The sequence below is a fragment of the Mesoplodon bidens genome (assembly GCF_964165515.1).
Source record: "Mesoplodon bidens genome assembly, contig: HAP1_SCAFFOLD_81, whole genome shotgun sequence".
Taxonomy (NCBI): Eukaryota; Metazoa; Chordata; class Mammalia; order Artiodactyla; family Ziphiidae; genus Mesoplodon; species Mesoplodon bidens.
Window position 1 is genome coordinate 389731 of NW_027672552.1, and position 19313 is coordinate 409043.

The 19313-nt window shown below is 39.9% G+C and overlaps 1 long non-coding RNA gene across 1 annotated transcript in view; it reads left to right on the forward strand.

Moving 5' to 3' along the window:
* Nucleotides 1-4414: 4414 nt before the first annotated feature.
* LOC308610055 overlaps nucleotides 4415-19313 on the forward strand; it is a 31045-nt gene continuing 16146 nt past the window's right edge. The window contains exon 1 of the long non-coding RNA XR_014014410.1: nucleotides 4415-4652. This is a non-coding gene — a long non-coding RNA (uncharacterized lncRNA). The remainder of the gene's footprint in view (nucleotides 4653-19313) is intronic.

The window sequence follows — 19313 nt, forward strand, 5'->3', positions numbered from 1 at the left end:
ATGAGCCACAGCTACTGAGCCTGCGCTCCGCAAGAAGAGAGGCCGCAACAGTGAGAGGCCCGCACACCACGATGAAGAGTGGCACGCGCTCGCCGCAACTAGAGAAAGCCCTTGCACAGAAATGAAGACCCAACACAGCCAAATAAATAAATAAATTTACTTATTAAAAAAAAAAAAAAGGTGGTGCCTGACAGGCTTGTAAACACTGGGCTGCCCTCACACAGTCGTGGGGTCCAATGGTGGGACATAGCGTCCATCTCTCCCTGACATCAATAAGAATAGGATGTTACAGGTTGGAGGGAGTAGGCACCCCACTAACCCCAACACATGATGTCAGTGAGACCCAGTGGGGTGCTGAATCCCCATAACCATCCTGAGGCAGGGCTAGTTGGCAGTTCTCTTCCTCTTACCTTGGTGTCAGTGGGGCCAGCACGTAGCTGACCCTCTACCCACACCCGGCATCAACAAGAAGGAATGAAGTGGGAGGAAGGACAGCAAACACTTCACTTCTCCCCTCCCCTATGTCAAGAAATCTACTGGGGAGATGAACTTCCACTCCTACTAAAAGGCAACACAATGATACTAATGTTCCCACTTTTGGGGGGAAGGTGTCAGAAGGGCCAATAGGATAGCTGCACTTCTACTTGATCTGTCTGCAGTGAGACAATGTAAGTGCCCACTTTTGCTGGGGTATCGTCAGTAGGGCCCAATGGAAATCTGTACGTAATCCCCCAGTCCTCATACTACGCCTCAAATAGGATGACTTCCTTCTAAAAAGTAATAATAAAATTAAATGGGTTACAGAGTCATATAATAACTCACAATGTTTAGAATACAATGGAAAAATACTTATGACAACAAGAACCAGGAAATCACAGAATAAATGAGAAAAGACAATAAACATACACCAACACTGAGATAAAACATCTATTGAAATGATCAGACAAGGATTTTAAATAAGCTGTCACATAAGTGCTTCAATTAGCAATTATGTGTTCCTTGACAGAAATGGGAAAAATAGAAAATGTAAACAAAGAATTAGAAGCTATAACAATAAAAACAAATGAGAACAGTAGAACTAAAAAATACAACAATCAAAAAACTTTGATCAAAAAAAAAAAAAAACAAAACTTTGCTCAAGAGTAGACTGGAGATTACAAAGCATAGAATCATGAACTTAGAAGAGATCAATAGAATGTACCAAATGTACAGAGAAAAATAGACTGAGGGGTAAAGATGGGAGAAAGAACAGGATCTCAAGAACCTGTAAACAGTAACAAAAGCACTAATATTCATATCATCAAAGTTCCAGAATGAAAAACGAGAGCAAGTAGGACTGACAAAGTATTCAAAGAAATCATGGCTAAAAAGTTCCCAATTTTTTAGAAGACATAAACACAAATTCAAGAATCTGAACAAACCCAAAGAGGAAAAACGCAAAGATATCCTGGCCAAGACGCGTCACAACTAAACTTCTGAAAAGTAGAGACAAAAAAAATCTCGAAAGTGGACAGGAAGAAACGATGCATTACTTATTGAGAAACACCAATTCCAATGACATCATATTTCTTGTCTAAAACTCTGGAGTCAGAAGCATGGACATAACATTTTTCAAGTGCTAAAAGAAAAGAACGCTCAGCCACAAATTCACACTTTCTATATCCACTTTCTTGTTTGACTTACATTAATGGACTACTAACTCATCTTTCTATATCCGGGACTGCCATCACCCTTCTCCAAAAATCTAGTCACAGTATTTCCAGAGTGATCTTTCTGAAAATGAAACAACTTTTTCTTATAAAAATACCTGATTGTGTTATGAAACTTTTCTCTCTTCTAAGTTACCAGTTAAAATCCTTCAATGGATTCCCATCTTTCTTGGAGTAAAATCTCACATCCAAACTCTCTTTGTCCTTTTGGGCTGCTGTAAGATTATGGTGCAGGTTGGGTGGCTCATAAACAACAGGCATTTTTTTCTCACAGTTCTGGAGGCTGCAAGTGCAAGAATAGGGTGGCAGTATGGTCAGATGAGGGCCCTCTTCTGAGTCACAGACTTCTCATGGTAACCTCACATGGCAGAAGAGCTTCAGGAGCTCTGGGGCGTCTCTTGTATAAGAGCACTAATACCATAATCATTTCCCAAAGGCCCCACCTACTAATACTATAACCTCCGGAAATTAAGATTTCAACGTATAAATTTGGAGGGGAACACAAAGACTACACCACAGCACTTCCTATACATACATGGACCATTCATGGTCTGGCTTCTACCACCCTCTCCATTGTCTTCTTTTCTTACACTCCAGTGAGCATTTCTTTTCTTTTTTTTTTTTTTTTGCGGTACGCGGGCCTCTCCCTGTTGTGGCCTCTCCCGTTGCAGAGCACAGGCTCCGGACGTGCAGGCTCAGCAGCCATGGCTCACGGGCCCAGCCGCTCCGTGGCATGTGGGATCTTCCCAGACCGGGGCACGAAACCGTGTCCCCAGCATCGGCAGGCGGACTCTCAACCACTGCGCCACCAGGGAAGCCCCAGTGACATTTCTTATACTGATTATGAATGGAACTCCTTTCTGGACTGATCCTTAACCATTCTTTTTCTGGCAAACATGAATTTATCTTCTCTTTTCCTCAAAAATTCACCCTTCCTTCATGTTACATATCCATTTCCATTGCCTTCTACAGGAAGCCCTACTGATATCCCCCATATACTACTGTCCACAGCATGAATTAAGGTCTTACCGTGTCTTCCTATAGCACTCTGTAATAATTTTTACGGTAACTATGGATTTTCTTATTTGAGTCTCACAATACATTGACTTCTAGGTGGCATGATAATGATTTCAGTAACAGTAACACAGGTGTCTAGTTTAACCCATGGCCTACTTTAGGTGTTTAATAAATGTTTGTTGAATGAGTGAATGAATGAATGAATGAATGGTCAGTTTGAAATCTTAATCATGTTACTTTTCAAAAATCTGTTAAAAAGATACCCACAGTTTTCCAGAAGATTAGGGACTTAGGATCTTCAACTTGATTTAATAGAGGAAATTTTTACTCATACATCATGCTTAAATACCTCAAAGTAAAACCATTAACCCAGGAATTTAAGGTTACCATTTGGACTTGCAAGCCAATAATTAATATCTCCTGCCCCCACTGTATTAGATGGTTTCAATGCTCCACTCATATCTCCCCAGCACTCATCATTCCAGTATATGCTGATAGACTCATGCTACCACCTGCAATTATCCACCTTAGGGCAGGCCAGAAATGTACAGGAGTTAATGTATCTGGGTGTAGCTTTCAACCAAGGACAGAGGGGACTGGAAGATAAGTACTTCAAGTTTCTCACCAATTCTTGGGATAACTCTGAGACATGTTCTATAGAGTTTCACAGAACTCCCCTGAAGTACTGGCAGCAGTTTCCTGCAGGAGTAATTGATTCAGTAATGCACCTCTGTTGGCTTCCTTCCATGGCTCCATTCTCAATTCCCACTCCACTTCTGAGTTTTCTGGAAGCACCTCCCAGATGCACAGTTGGCATTCAAATTATTGCCTCAGGTTCTGCTTCTAGGGGAATTCAATTTATAGCCTCCTAACAATCCAGTGCTCCTTACAGAGCCATCACTGGTACAAGTACCAAGGCATGGCACATTATGTATCACCCCTCCTAAATCCTAATATTTTGAAACAGATAGGAAAGAGCACGACCTTGAAGAGAACAATCGTTTCTATGAGAATAGCCAATGGATAAAGGGAAGGAGAGACAGTGCCATTTGTTTTCCATTAATGAGAGTGTGAAATTTATGGGCAGATGGTCTAACAGGTGTGACTATAATTTGAGGGGCCTGCTCCCTTGGTTACAGAAGACTGCTATTGTTATTATTATGGAAGCACAACCTCATGACTTTATTGCTTCACTTGATGTAGCCTTTTCCTTTACCCTTAAATCTTTCTACATCACTGAATTGCAGCCAATAGATTTATTTTCTCCCTATGGCTCCATCACACAAAAAAGACACACATGTGCACACACACACACACACACACAGAGTTTTGTGTATGCCAGTGCTAGAAACGACAAGCTCATGGTGCATGTATGCAATGGATATTGTACATTACAGGTCCCTGTGAGATAGTCTTCTGCAGGTTCGTATGTTTATTTTATGAATAATTAACTTTAGTAAAGTTAATTTCCTGAAGATCTTGATGAAGACTGAAGAAAGGAAGTAAATTTTAAAGAAAAAGACTTAGAAACTTGCCCTTTTTGCCCTTTCTTTGTGTCTTAATGAACAAAGGATAACTGGGCCTTTTTTGAAGTCTTTGCTTGAGTTGAAGACACAAAATGCAACCTGTACTCTTATCATAATATGTTCAGTTTATGAGTACACTAACTTATAAACTGTGAATTTCCCTAAAGTTATTATACCATGTAGAAGATGTTTGCTGGGACGTTTACTTAAAACCAAACAATTGAGGTCTATATGTCCAAATAATTTCCTTCTCTCTTGCTGTCTCCATTTCAGTTTCCTGAGTTTCTGGGAAGGCCTGGTTTCCCCAAAGGAACGATTTCTGGTAGAAGTCTGAAGGTCTGACCCAAGAAAAATAATCCAGTATAGCCAATGAATTGAGGACAAGAAGTTTTCCAATCAGGTAGGAACATTTAATCTCATACATTACAATCACCTTAAGTAAGGTGTGCTGACAGCTGGATATGATTTAACTTCTTGGAAAAAGATGCATATATAACCTGCCCCACAAGGAAGCTGTTCTCAATTCCCTTAGTGGTTGTGGTGTTTATCAGAGAGTGCCTTGGGGGAAGATGAATACAATAACAGTATGATGCTCTTTTTTTTTTCATTTTTAGCTCATTGTTGCCAAGTACCCTTGGTGACCTTGGTGCCTGTGGTTTAATCCCAGGAGGTTAGACATGTGAAACAGCACATTAACCCTTTTTCGTATTTTCTCCCAAGACAAATCATTTTTATAGGTTGTCTCCATGGACTTCTAGTTGCTTATCAAAATTAAGCATCAAGTCTTCTAAGTGAGCAGTAGCCCCTGTCAGTGTGAGGAAATCAGCTTGGTTCTTATTGGGGCACATCTTCTTGGTCTTGGCACAAAGTGGGTTCACATAGGGAGTTAGAAGGAGGAGAATGGGGCATGCGAAAGGGGAGTTCTGTGTTCTCATTTACCTATGCATGTTGAAACTCCACTAACAGTTTTATTTTCATTAGCAATTTGTGATAAAAACTTAGGGTAGGGCTTCCCTGGTGGCGCAGTGGTTGAGAGTCTGCCTGCCGATGCAGCGGACATGGGTTCGTGCCCCCGTCTGGGAAGATCCCACATACCGCGGAGCGGCTGGGCCCAGGAGCCATGGCCGCTGAGCCTGCGCGTCCAGAGCCTGTGCTCCGCAACGGGAGAGGCCCGCGTACCGCAAAAAAAACAAAACTTACGGTAAAGGGAATAATGAAGCTGTCCCACTATATGTCACGACCAAAGATAGTAGTGACATCAAAATCAGGGCCTATCCATCTCATTTGCAGTTATATACTCAGTGTTTAGCCTAGCATTTGATCCCTCATCAGTATTCAATAAGAAGATGCGTGTTGAGTGACTTAAGGATGAATTAATGAATGAAAAAAGTTAATATGGTAGAAAATGTGTTTTAGCCTTGTATTTTCGTTTGTTGCCTTCTGTATTTCAAGACCCAGCACTGTAACTGACACATAGAATATAAGCAGTAAAATTTGTTGAAAGAATGAATGAGTCCCCACAATTCTAAGCAGAATTTTAAGACCCACACAGACCCCCTATCTGCCAAGGTCTATGACAGAAGTATCCAGAGAAGAAAGCCTGATGTCAGCTAGTGGTAGAGCTGACAGAATTTATCTAGTTTTAATAATTTACAGCTCATCCCATTACATTTAGGCATAGTGCCTACATGAGCCATACAATTAAATGTTGACTGAAAAAAAATGCACAACCTAAAAGTTGAGAATTATGTTTTATTTGGAGGACATACTGAGGACTTAAGTCAGGAGACAGCCTCTCAGATAGCTCTGAGGGACTGTTCTGAAGAGGTAAGGGAGGGCACAGGATATTTAGGGGTTCTTGCAAAAAAAAAAAGCCCCGGTAGTTGGAACATCAACATCTAGCCCCCGCAAGGTAGACTGCAGTGTGTTACCCTTCCCTCGGCCTACCCTGGGGCACCCTGAAGGGCCTACGGGTCTGAGTGTGGTCCAGCAAGCCCAGGGGAGCCTGCGGGTCCTCAGAGTTCTTGTCCTGAAACTGGCGCTGACGCGACGGGGCCACGAGTCTCTAGACACTTACTGCCGTTAAACGAATGCAGAACTGCGACTAAGGCCTCAGGGAACCTGCTTCACGCCTACCCTTCTGGATGCCAAATCAAGACCTTACGTTGAGGCTAGGGCCCCCGTTGAGATTCCCCTTAGCTCTAGAGCAGGGCAGGAAGAGCTCCCACCCAGGACCTGGAAGCATCCTCTTTCTTTCGAGAAAACTCTTTTTTTTCTCAGAGCCATGCCTGCAGGGACTAGAAACACGGCAACAACAGTGATTTTCAGGTTTTTTCCGGCTGCAAGAATGGAGCTTTCAAAATGGGAAAACCAGGCTTTTCGCTATAGACGCCATGTCTAGATTGACACGCAGCCTAAATACGTGTGTTTTCTAACAAGTAAAAGAGACACAAGCTACCCACTGTGCCCTAAACTGCATCAACTTTTTAAAGCAGGGTGTTCTGCGGCTAGCGAACTGCCTCAATGAAGGAATGCCTTCGGTCGGCCGAGGGGCCTGTGTATCTTCCAATATCCGGCAGTGTTACATGAAGAAGTGTTCCTTAGTTGAAGTTGCAGTGCAAGCTGAATTTCCCCTTGAGGTATGGTGACTTCACGTATGAGGTCCGAGGGAGAATTGCCTTCCTCCCCTTTGAAGTCCCAAACCACTACACCCAACATCTTTGTCTTTAGTTGAAAGTGGTATTTAAGGTGAGGATTTCAGCCATTTGGGAGATTTACTGAGTTCTCCTGGGTCTCTTCCATGTATACATATTATTAAATTTTGTTTGATTTTCTCCTGTTAATCTTAATCTGTCTCATGTCAATTTAATTCCTAGACTAACCAGAAAAATCTAGAAGGGTACAGGAAACTTTCTTCCTGCCCAAGAGGCATTATAGTGCAGGGCACATTGCCTGCCTTTGAAAGCATCTGAACTTCTACACATTGAGAACCCTCTCCTTTCCATGCCCCTTTACCATAGGCATAAAGATTTCTGTGCACATCGAGGCTGAGAAGAACTCCTGAGTCCATCATTGTTTCTCCAGGCAGTCATGAAGACTGTCAGAGAGGAAGAACTTTTCCTCTGCCCTTCTGTAGGCAAATGGAGTAGGGGGTCCCCAAAGAAAAAGAATCAAATATAACTTTTTGACATAAGGGAAGCCATTTTAAGCCTAAATCATTTGTGATCTCAGCCTGGTCATGATGCTTGCTCTTGAACAGGTCTCAGTAATTAATGATCTTGTGAAATAAAATTGTCCCTTACCATCTGGTTCTATAAGAATGAAGTCACTAGCCACTGTGGTCTCTGACCTTGACAAAAAAGTAATCACTTGATCTAAAAGAGAACTGGAAATTTTTCTTTGAGCCAAATTTGAGGATTATAACCTGGGAAGAGCATCTCAGAAAACTCTGAAAACTCTTCTGCCCATTAGAAACCCAGGGAGGTGTATAAGTTTTTTTTGAGACAGAGGGCTGTACATCAAATGACATTTTATTGAACGTTTACATAATTCAGATCTAAGTGCCATCCTGCTGGTCATGTAACCCCTTACAAGGTCAAGAAGAAATGTTATCTCTTAAGGAGGGAGTTGTCTTGTTGATGTTAGGAGAATGTTGCTCTTTATGGTTGAGCAAGTGTCCCTGCCTATGGGGGAGGTTTGGTCAATGTATAATGCAGATGCACAGTGCACAGTGTGGGGAGAGAGGAGACCAAAGGGCAGAGAAGAATTTATGTTTAAATTTCTCTTGTCTTGCCATAAAATATAAATTTTGTTTCACAACCTTCAACACACCCTGAATGGAATTCAGGACAGAGATCAGGAATGAGGCAGTCTATGCTCTGAGAAAACCCGGCAGAACAGGCCTTCAGATAGTTCGATATTTTCAGAAGATTTTATGAGCCCAGTTTCTTTTAGCTTCTCATATCTAGAAAAGCACTAAAATCATTAATGGAGACATCTGCTCCTTGTGACTAGCAGCCACCATTTCGTGACTAGCAGCAAATTTCTGCCAAAATGTGTCCCTGATTACATGTGTCCCCCTTCACCAAAATCACATACATGCTGACCTTCCCCCTAACTCTTTCAAGCAGTTCCTCAGAGCTATCTGAGAGGCTGTTTCCTTGGCTATAGTCCTCATTTTGCCCCAAATAAAACTTAACTCACAACTCTCAGTTTGTGCTTTTTTTTTTTTCAGTTGACAGTTTAAAACTTTCCCAATTTGGCTGTTCAAGGAGCCACCGTTTGGGGAAAATCCCTGCTGTTCTCCTTACTTGCTGCAAGTAATAAACCCTTCCTTCTCCTGCCCTTTGGCTTGGTTGTGTCTATTGGCTCAACAAAAGAAGTGTTTCAGGTAACACTCTGAGCTGGTCTAAGAACTAAATTGACGTGAGACTGATTAACAGGAGAAAATAAAACAAAAGTTTAATAATATGTATATCTAGGAGTCATTTTTGGCCTAAGCCATTTTGCAATCTAAGCCTGGCCAGGATGCTTGCCGTTGAAAGGGTCTCAGTAATTAATGATCTTAAGGGAACAAAATAATGCAGAATCAAAGGACTGTTTTCAGGTCAAAGAAGTAACAATAACAAAGATAATTGTAAAGACTCCCAGTTCTCTTTCAATGGTACAGACTAGCCTGATCAACTGGGAACATAAGGAATGATGATATTGACCTTTTCTGACCCTCATGACTTCAGTCCACTAAAGCTTGGACTCTGTGGACCACCCAAACCCCTTCATGAATATGCATATACCCTTAGCTTAAAAATTCCCCAATTGTGCTGTTCAGGAAGACACTGCTTTGGGAAAGACCCCCGGTGTTCTCTTTACTTGCTGCAAGTAACAAATCCTTTCTTCTCCCAATCTTTGTTTTTGTTGTGCCTTTCAGCTTGACGCCCACCAAGAGGCAAACCCAGGTTTTTGGGTAACATTAGCTCTTTGGCTGGCAATGAAAATGACATAAGGCAGATTAACAAGAGAAAATTAAATTATTATGTGCACATGGGGAATTCACATAAGTATGAAGAATTCCAAAGACAGCAAGACAAGGTGACATATATATAGTCTTGACTAAAGAGAAGTGAAACTGAGCAGGACCCTGTGGGGCTCCTGGGCACTAAAGTCTTTCTGTGTCCCCCATTTCTTGTTTGCAGGGACTAGGCTTCAGCCTCCACAACCTTCCCTGAATTCCAAAGGGTAGGGTCAAATAGTTGCTAATCAGGGAAGGGAGGGGCTGCAGAGACAAGGGAGGAACTGTCAAGAAACAATAGTGCAGCTTTGGGACAAGATCCTGGTTCTGCCTCAAGGGAAACACATAACAATAACTTTGAGCTCTTCTACAGAACTCAAACCCCCAAGAAATGGAAGATGTTAACTACTTGATGAAGCATCCATCATTCTAGAGAGAAGGTCACAGTTTGATAACCTTGAGAAGCATAGAAGCTCATCAGGAGACCACCTGAGGCCAGATTAAAGGATTGCAGGCCCTGAACACACCATAATCCTTATCAGCAACCCTGACCTTGAACCATTGCTATAAAACTCCTCACCAAATCCCCCCAGGTTGGGACACACAGTTTTGAGGGCATTAGCCTGCTGTGTCCCCCTTTGCCTGGCAACGCAATAAACCTATTCTTTTCTACTTCACCCAAACTCTGCCTCCGAATTCGATTCCATACCAGTGCACAGAGGCCAAATTTCGGCATCAGAAGGAGGTATGGGTCTGAAATTTCAAGGGGAAGTAAGGTAACTCACAGGAAGTTAAAAAGAGTTAATGTTTGGTAAACAAATGTTTGCTGAGCCATCCAAAGACAATGAGACACAGAGAGGATTTTTATTTTTATTTATTTATTTTTTTGTGGTACGCGTGTCTCTCACTGTTGTGGCCTCTCCGTTGCGTTGCACAGGCTCTGGACGCGCAGGCTCAGCGGCCATGGCTCACGGGCCTAGCCGCTCCGCGGCATGTGGGATCTTCCCGGACCGGGGCATGAACCCGTGTCCCCGGCATTGGCAGGCGGACTCTCAACCACTGCGCCACCAGGGAAGCCCCACAGAGAGGATTTTGATCAAATGGGCTTTTCAATGTTCCTCCTGTTCTACCACACCTAGTGTTATACTACATTTATCTCTAGTGATAGCTTCTTCCTGGGACAGGCCTCCTGTCTTAAATTATTTTAGGCAATAAGGGGGGGAGTTCAAAGGCTCTTCCTGCGTCTTTTGGGCCTTGATTGTTTTCAGCTCAAAATAATCCACATGCCATAGTGGCACATCTTGTGGTGGCCTGCACTTAGACCCATTGGCTCCCACGTGCAAATGAGAACCATGCAGTGACTCAGGGAGAGCCCTGAGCACATTATTCAGATAAACACCAACATGATGCAATTTTTCTTCGGTGTGTTCAGTGAGAGAAAGCAATACAAGAGGCACTGCCCTTTTACTTTGGGGGAGGTTGAAAGTCCCTTCTTGGAAAGGAAAAATAAGTACTTTTAGAGCATTTAGAAAACCTAAAACCTGTGACTCAATTTTTTTAAGTGCAGAGTTAATTTTACCCATATGTGTTTTCTTAAAAATTGCAACCAGTCAAGATCAGTATCTTCAAGGGGTGCACCAGTTGTGATATTTGCTGACTTTACACTGTTCTGAAATTGAGGATACCTTCCCTCTACTCAGTTAATGTTTATTTTTATTAAGTTTTAAAACTGTTTTAAGTAGGAGATCTTTTACTGGAGCCTGAGGATTGATAATGTTAACCACTGTGACACTGCTCTGTTACCTCACATCAACCAAAGAATTGTGCAGGAGCTGATCACACACCCTGTGATTCCCCTCTCTCACCTGGTATTTAAAAATGCTTTCATGAAACCCCTCAGGAAAGGGGGTTCAGGTGTTTTGAGCACTAACTGACCTGAACTCCCTGCCTGGCACCTGCAATAAACGCTGCACTTTCCTTCGCCATAACCTGGTGTCAGTAGATTTGCTTTACTGCACATGGGAGAGCAGACCCACGTTTTTTTCATCAGCATATTTATACATATTATTATATATTGTAGGCAATGGAGATATTTTACTTCTTTCCTATTGTGCTGTTTTATTTTTTAACTGAGTTAACCATGAAAGTCAATTTTTGTTGATAGAGGAGAAAAGGTACAAATTAATTAGCTATAGTTAAAAATTTAAAGCTTTCAAAATGCTTGTTATTTATAATGAGATTTATATCATAGAGAATTAGGAAATAATTCGGTATTTAAATGGTTCGATTGTGCTTGTGGAACATGAAACTGGTAGTCTACAGGACATATACTAAATTTTCACCCTTAGTGATACTATATTTGTACCATCCATGTCAAGCTAAAATGTTCTTTTTCAACAACCTTTAGCAAACATATCTTAGTTTTATTATTCAGAGGGAATATAGGAGCTCAATTTGATATAGGGAACTTGAGCATTCCATCAACATGAATTTGAAGAATACACTAAGAATATCTTCTACATTACATTGAAGTAGTGAATTACTGGTAATTATTTAGGGAATTCTTTTGAAAAATATAGTCATCGGGGGTCAATAATTGAATTCTATTGAAATAGAGATAGATATTAATAAGAATGCAAAATTATATTTTCATTTTATATTGCCCATATCTTCATTTTATTTGTAGGTTTTGAAAGTTTGCAAGAGAAAGATATCAGAATTTATACTTCATTCAGCAGAATCCCTTGGACCAAATGATCACACACTCAGAATACATAAGTGGAGACATTACTGACTGTGGCCCAGGGGACAAGGACAAGACCTAGAAAAGACAGAGTCAATCATGGAGGGAAAGAAAGATTGGAATAGACAGGCATTTCTCTTAATGAAAAATGTTAACAGTAGAATCCTTGAGGGAGAATCTGAAAACATTGGATTTCTATAACAATAAAAACTTGAGTCCCAAAGTACAATGAGAAATAACAATAATGAATAAATAGGATAAAGAAATTATATGTAAACTGGCATACATTCCAGGCGATGATCAGACTCCTGCAGAAACCAGGGCTTTCTGGCCTTTAATTCCCCTTGGGCAGAACTGCAGCGCCCCTGTCCCCAGCCTTCAGCCATCAACTCCAGGACTACAGAGGCAGAGTCCTGGCCCTCAAGTCAGGCTGCCTCACTGACTTGAATACCCATGGAAAAGGGAACATTGATCCTGACCTGAGACACAGCCCTCAGATGTTTGTAAGCTGGAAAGTCTGCATCAGACTTCCTCCTTGCATCTCTCTAGGGTGAACTAGGGAAAACAAAACATCACAAAACCCTTTCCCACAGAAGTAGTCTGGGAAAACACACATGACGATCTTGGCCTTGGTGCCAGGTGAGGCTGATATCACTAGAGCACACCTTCTCCTGGGTTTGGTACCAGAATCCAGGGCCCTGGTGGGAGGACCTGGGCTCTGCCCTGGGTTCCATGGACACAGACAAGCAAGTGTGATCTCAGCAACCTTCAAGGACCCAGATGTGAGAAAGAGGCAATGAAGACACGATGGCTGCTTCAGGGTGGCTTGGTGTCAGCCTAGAACAGCTGGACTTCATAAGGAATAACACACTGTGGAGGGAAATAATAAAGAATTTATAATAGGAACAGAAAATAGTTTTATTTGAGCCAAGCTGAGGGCTATAATCTGGGAGGCAGCCCCTCAAAAGGCTCTAAGGAACTTCTCCACTGAAGCATGGTAGTCTTATACTTTATCAGAACAAAGAACATACATCAAACATGACAGGGGTCTATTCCTTAAAGATTTCAAAAGAGACAGATTGAGTACATATATAGTGAGACAGTAGGATCCTGGTACGTGGGAAAGGAACCTCATCTTCGAGAGGGTGTTAACATGGGCATCATAAGAAGGGAGTCATTTATCCTTCTTTGTGAATCAGACATTTCTTTTCCTTAATGGTTAAAGCAGATGTGCTGTGTGTGTTTGACAGGCTCTTTCAGTTCACACAAAGTTTACACTGAACCATGTATAAGCCTAAATGATTTCCCCATACCTCATTACGTGAAAAACTTCTCCCTCAACACTATTATTTTGGGCTTGACTAATCTTGGCGATAAACCGGACCCATAACACCCTCAGCTCTCTAGGCCGCTCCACCTGCAGATCCTGCTGTATCCTCCCCCCAGGGCACAGCACCACAAGAGGGTGTCAGGTGAGGGGTTTGGGACTCAGAGAATTGAGTCCCGAAAGTGTTTCTGTTTTCCAAGATAAATAACAATACAGTTTGGATTCTAAAAATCATCCAAATAAGTGACAAAAAAAAAGCTAGACCAACAGTGAATCACAGCGTTTTTCATAAGATAAATGAATGTTATATAATGAAAGAGTAAATAGAGCCCAGAGGCTTTAATATGTAAAATTAAAATGGAGTTCAGTAGTGTTTAAAATACATCTAAAGGTCATATTTATGAGCTGCAAGTCCAGCTGTATTCCACAAGAATTTAGGCAAATGCATGAAAGATGAGTTATGAGTAAAGCACTATCCCCAAACTGTGGGTGTGGGGAAACTCATCCTAGCACTTTGTGCAGAACTAATACATTGCAACCATACCTGGTTTCAAAACTGATATTTTCTGCAACTAAAAAGGCAGAAAGAAGCTAAATAAGCTACCTATCCCCTCTTTGCCCTTCAGTTATTAATTAAGACTCCTATTTCTTCCTCTCTTATCTATTTTTTTAAATTCCAATTTCAAATGCCAAAATATTCAGCTATTATATATGTTATTGTTCTCTTAATTTAGTGTCTACACAGCCTGAAATTTCTTTTTAATTTCCCTATTATATAATTAGTTTTATATTCATCAATTATGTGATATTTCCAGCAGGTACTGAGCTTTTATGCTCCAAATGTATGCCCTTCCATACTTTAACGCACATAAATATACTTTATACTTTTACATCAATTTAAAAGGTAATCTATTGAGTGCAAGTTCTGTCTTCAGCATTTTGTTGGGGTCAGCAGTGGGGAGTGAAAATGTAGAAGAAGGAAAAGACATGGCTTATTGTTCTCAAAAGAAGTTACAGAGAAACCTCTGACTTCCTTATCAAAAGGAGACCCATTTCTTTTTCAATGTCTTTTCTTTTTTTTAAAAAAATATTTATTTATTTATTCATTTATTTATGGCTGCATTGGGTTTTCGTTGCAGTGTGAGGGCTTCTCATTGTGGTGGCTCCTCTTCTTGTGCAGCATGGACTCTTGGCTCATGGGCTTCACTAGTTGCAACACGCAGGCTCAGTAGTTGTGTCTCGCGGACTTAGTTGCTCCATGATATGTGGGATCTTCCTGGACCAGGGCTTGAACCCGTGTCCCCTGCACTGGCAGGCGGATTCTTAACCACTGTGCCACCAGGGCAGCCCTCAATGTCTTTTCTATTGTCTTCAAATCTATCGGGCTTTAAAATGATTTGTGTGTGTGTGCTCATATTCTGACTGTCTCTCACAGCAGATTGTGAGTTCTGTGAAAGTGAGGCAGGAGATAGATGGGCCCCAGGGTAAGCAGCAGGAGTTCATTCCCTCTGGACAGAAACTCCAAAATATCAATAACAGGGCAATCGAGAAAGGAGGCTGTGCCCTGCCCAGATATGAGATAAAAGACTAGATGTTCCTCATTCTCGTAGTCAAGGAGACTTTCCCAGCTACACATGTGCAGAAGGGTTCCTTGGAGGTCAAAAAGGGAGAGGGCACCACCCCATAGTAAGTGATGTCAACTACCCATAGGCCTCTTCGCTAGAATCCATCTTGGCTAAGAGATGCACATGAACACGGGAGGACCCTGAGGTATACCAAATATGGACTCAGAACCAAGCAAAGCAAGATGATTGGTCAAAGGAAACCTGGAAGAAATTCCCCATAAAAGTGATTCAAACTACCAAGTGAGCGCAACTCTCTCTCTGAGCCCGCCCATGTGTCTAGCCCCATGTATTCTTTGTCCTCCTAATAAACACTTTACTTGTTTCACTACTTTCCATCTCTGTGGAAATTCATTTCTACACAGCAGACAGGTCAGGAACTTGTCACTGGCCACTAGTCCCTGGTGGTCTAGTGGCTAGGATTTAGTGCTTTCACCGCCCCGGCCTGACTTCAATCTCTGGCCAGGAACCAAAATCCTGCTTCAAGCAGCTGCAGGCTGAGGCCACCTGAGATGAAAACAGGGGCAATGTTTATCTTGTTTAAGATCATGTCTTGTTAAAAAACAAAGTTCAGCTGACTAAATTTGAAAATCTGATTGGCCTTATTTGATGCTTTATGAATTGGGCAGCATCTCATCTAGTAAATCGAAGGGCACTTTGAGAAGTTTTACAGAGTGGAAGGTTTTTATAGAAAGGAGGGTGGGCAAGAAAGTCATTAGCAAAAGAAAAAAAGGTTATTTGGGACCAGTACTATCTTCTCTTTGTAGGGAAGGGAAGCCTTGAGTTTATCATGCAGATTGCCTCTTCTTCTTGGTTTGGGGGAGATGGAGAGGGCCCCTGTGATAGATTACCACATTGGTGCTGACCAGAAAATTCCAGATTTCAGAATTAAGATAACATTTCTGGTGAAGGTCGAAATTGCAAGTAGGTTAGGTATTAAATACATGCGTGGTATCGTGGGCTTCAGCACAAATGAAACCATTTTGTGTCAGTGGTTTTCCTCCTTAATAGTCCCTAATTCAGAACTAGCAGAAACACAACAAAGATTTGTGAAAAAGGAAATGAGTGCCTAACTCAATTGGTCAACTGGTATAAAGAATGTGGCATAAGAATAAGAAGATCTAGAGAGCAGATGAAAGAAGCTTTTGTTTATATTTTTAAAAGGAATGTCTTCTGTGTTTTCAAATTACTGCAAATCTAATCAGCAATGTTGATGTGACTCTTAAAAATGATGCTTTTTGAAAGGTTAGAGAAAGGAAAAACAAGAAAAAAATAAGGATGTTTGGCATTCTGGATGTTGGCTAAATGGCAATTTAATCACTAAGAACATATTTTATTCTATTGTCATGATATATGGGTAATGTATGTAAAGATATATTTATATGTCATACATAATATATATTTCCTTTTAATCACCCCTATTGGGGTACAATTTACATACAACTAATAGCACTCATGTTAAGTGTATAGCACAGTTAGATAAATTTTGACAAATATGTACAGTTGTGTAATCACTACCACAATCATGATACAGAAAATTTCCATTACCCAGAAAGTTTCCTTAGGCTGCTTTGTGGTCAATCCTCACCTTCGTACAAAAATGATATGATGATTTGCTTTCAGTGACTATAGTTTTCCCATTCTCAAATTTCCATAACTAGAATCTAACAGTGTGTATTTGGTTCCTGTTTTCTTTCACTCAGCATGTTTTGAGATTCATCCATGTTATGTATATTAATATTTCATTCCCCTTTATTGCTGATGTGAATTACTCATTCACTTGATGAACATTTGAGCTGCTTACAGTTTGTAGCCTTAACCTTTATGAAACCATCGGGATTTCCATTAGAATTCTTTAATTTCTTACCCAATTCAACGGTATGATTTGAAAGTTATCAGAAACCTGCACTTGTCAGAATTTCTTTAGTATGAATCTTCCTGAAGATGAAGCATTTTTGCAAAAGCATCTATGAATGATAAAAAGACTTAAAAAGACACAGTTAAAGAGCTGGTTAAAATGCAATTGACAAAAAAAATTTGTTTACTTCTGTAACATACAAATTTGACATATTCAAATTTTAGAAATTTTATTTAATTTCATATAACATAAGAATATCTATATTAATGATATTTAGTATAATCTAAATGGATAACCTAAGAAGGTTGTAGATACATTTATCTCTAATCAATTGACAGTGCCTCCCATAACATACCAAATCATCCTAATTAGTTTAATATCTCTCTTTGAGATGACTTAGGGGTCCTCTGAAACATCCCAAAGGTATCTAGAGGTCAAAATATCTTTCATTAGGATTCTATCCTTGAGAAGTTTATCCAAAATGTTAAAAAGTTTCAAGACACTTGGTCAAATAGGATTACAGATCACTGTGAAACAATGCTTATGCATTTAAGCAAAGTTACAATGAAAGATTTTAAAAGCAAGTACAGAAAGTTATAACAGATTATTTAAAAGGTAAAGAAAATTTACAATCTTAATCAAAAGCAAATCAATATTCCAAGAAAACTTTTTTCTCTTAACAGAGAGAGAAAAAAATTTTAAGTTTTTGTACCACTTTACTTTTAATCTTAAAATTCATTTACTCCATTAAATTCATTCTAATCTTAGTGAGTCCTGACAACACATAGAATTTCTTTCTAAAGATTACTTTTTCCCCAGAAATCTACAACTTTCTATATTCATATTAACTTGCCCTTTATTTTATTTCCTCTTTAGAAATAACCAGCTTTAAGACAAAATTACTTCCTTTTTCTTTAACAAAATAAATTCCTATTCTTCATACCTTCTTTTAATGAAAACACACATCCTATTACCCTGTATACGAAAATGTTCTCATTATTTCTAGTGGCTTTAATTACATATTTAATTAGAATTCTCAAGTCTTAAAAACCTAAATTCCTAGTGAAAATTAAGAAGTAAGCAATTATGAGCTGTTCTTTACATTAGCATTCTGTAGATTGGCAAATTTATAAATAAATGCTATTTATAATTTCTAAAAATATGTATTTCTTATGGAAAATGTCTCAGTGTGACACCAAACATATTTATTAATAGTCTTAAATATCTTTACTTTCTCTGTAAAAGGAAGCCAATGTTTAGTAATTAATATTTCAGTATATTATTTTATTTGGAAAAGGCCTCGATATTCAATGAATTCTCATCATTTAGCTTAATTTAGTTAAACTCTAAAATTTCAAGTTACTAAAACTTCCAGAAAAGCTATTTTTAAGTAGACATTCCTAAAACATAATTATTCCCAGAGTTCACCTAAAAACTCTTGTCTCATTTACTTCTATTTTATTCACTTGTTCTCAAAAATTATGTTTAGATTACCCAAGAAAACTTTATGAGACATTAGACCAAGTCAGCCATTATCCCAAATTTAATATTGAATATTTTTCAGATCACATGAATCTGAAATTCATTCAAGTTAGTTTCTTTTATATTTCTGAGAATTTCTGTAAGTGCTTAATTTCCTTTAAGTCAATTAAATAGAGCTCATTTACAAACTAACTTTGATAATACCATCCAAAGGAAAAGAGATATATTTATAATGTACACATGGACATACATACATTCCAGACAAACGAGATCTCACAGTTTTCCTGCCTGAGTTTAAAAAGGACTCTTCTCCCTTTTTCCCCCTCAGTCTCAGGAATTGGCAATGGTATACACAAGAGTGAGTGAGAGTACATTAGAGCCCAGGGTAGAACATTTACATTTCAAAGGCACAGGGAGAAAAATGTAAGTTCCTCCTAGTAAGATTTGTTTCCTTCTGGTCAGAAGAGTGAAGAGATACTTTTAACAAGCCAGCTTTTTCATATGCAAAAACAAGATTTAGAATGTCAAAAAGTGCCCCATCTGGGGCATTATTCTCCAGAGCCTAAAGAACACTGTGACCACATGATTTTTAGAAAAATATCCCCTTCTCCTTTTCATGGGTATGAGCCCACGAAACTAAGAGCTAAGAATTTCCCAATTCTGCAAAATACACCGTAGGGAATATAAGATGAAACAGAGCTCTGATTACCCATTCTCAGTTGTTTATGGCTGGTAATCTTAAAATCTCAAACAAACAAACAAATGTTGTCTCTCAGGGTTTCAAGCTCCTCAGCCCAAAAGGGAAAATCCCAACAAATGTTTAGCCACTGACAGACCCAGATGGCTAAGAGAATGAATACCCTGGTATTATCACACACAAGTTCCACTACTTACTAGAGAAATCTCAACCAGCAAAGCATGCGTCTTTTTCCCTTTACCACAGAAATCAAAAGTGCCATGGGCCAATGATGCCTGCTCAGTGGCAAGTGTTCAGGGCCATCTCTGAGACAAAGGTGCTCAA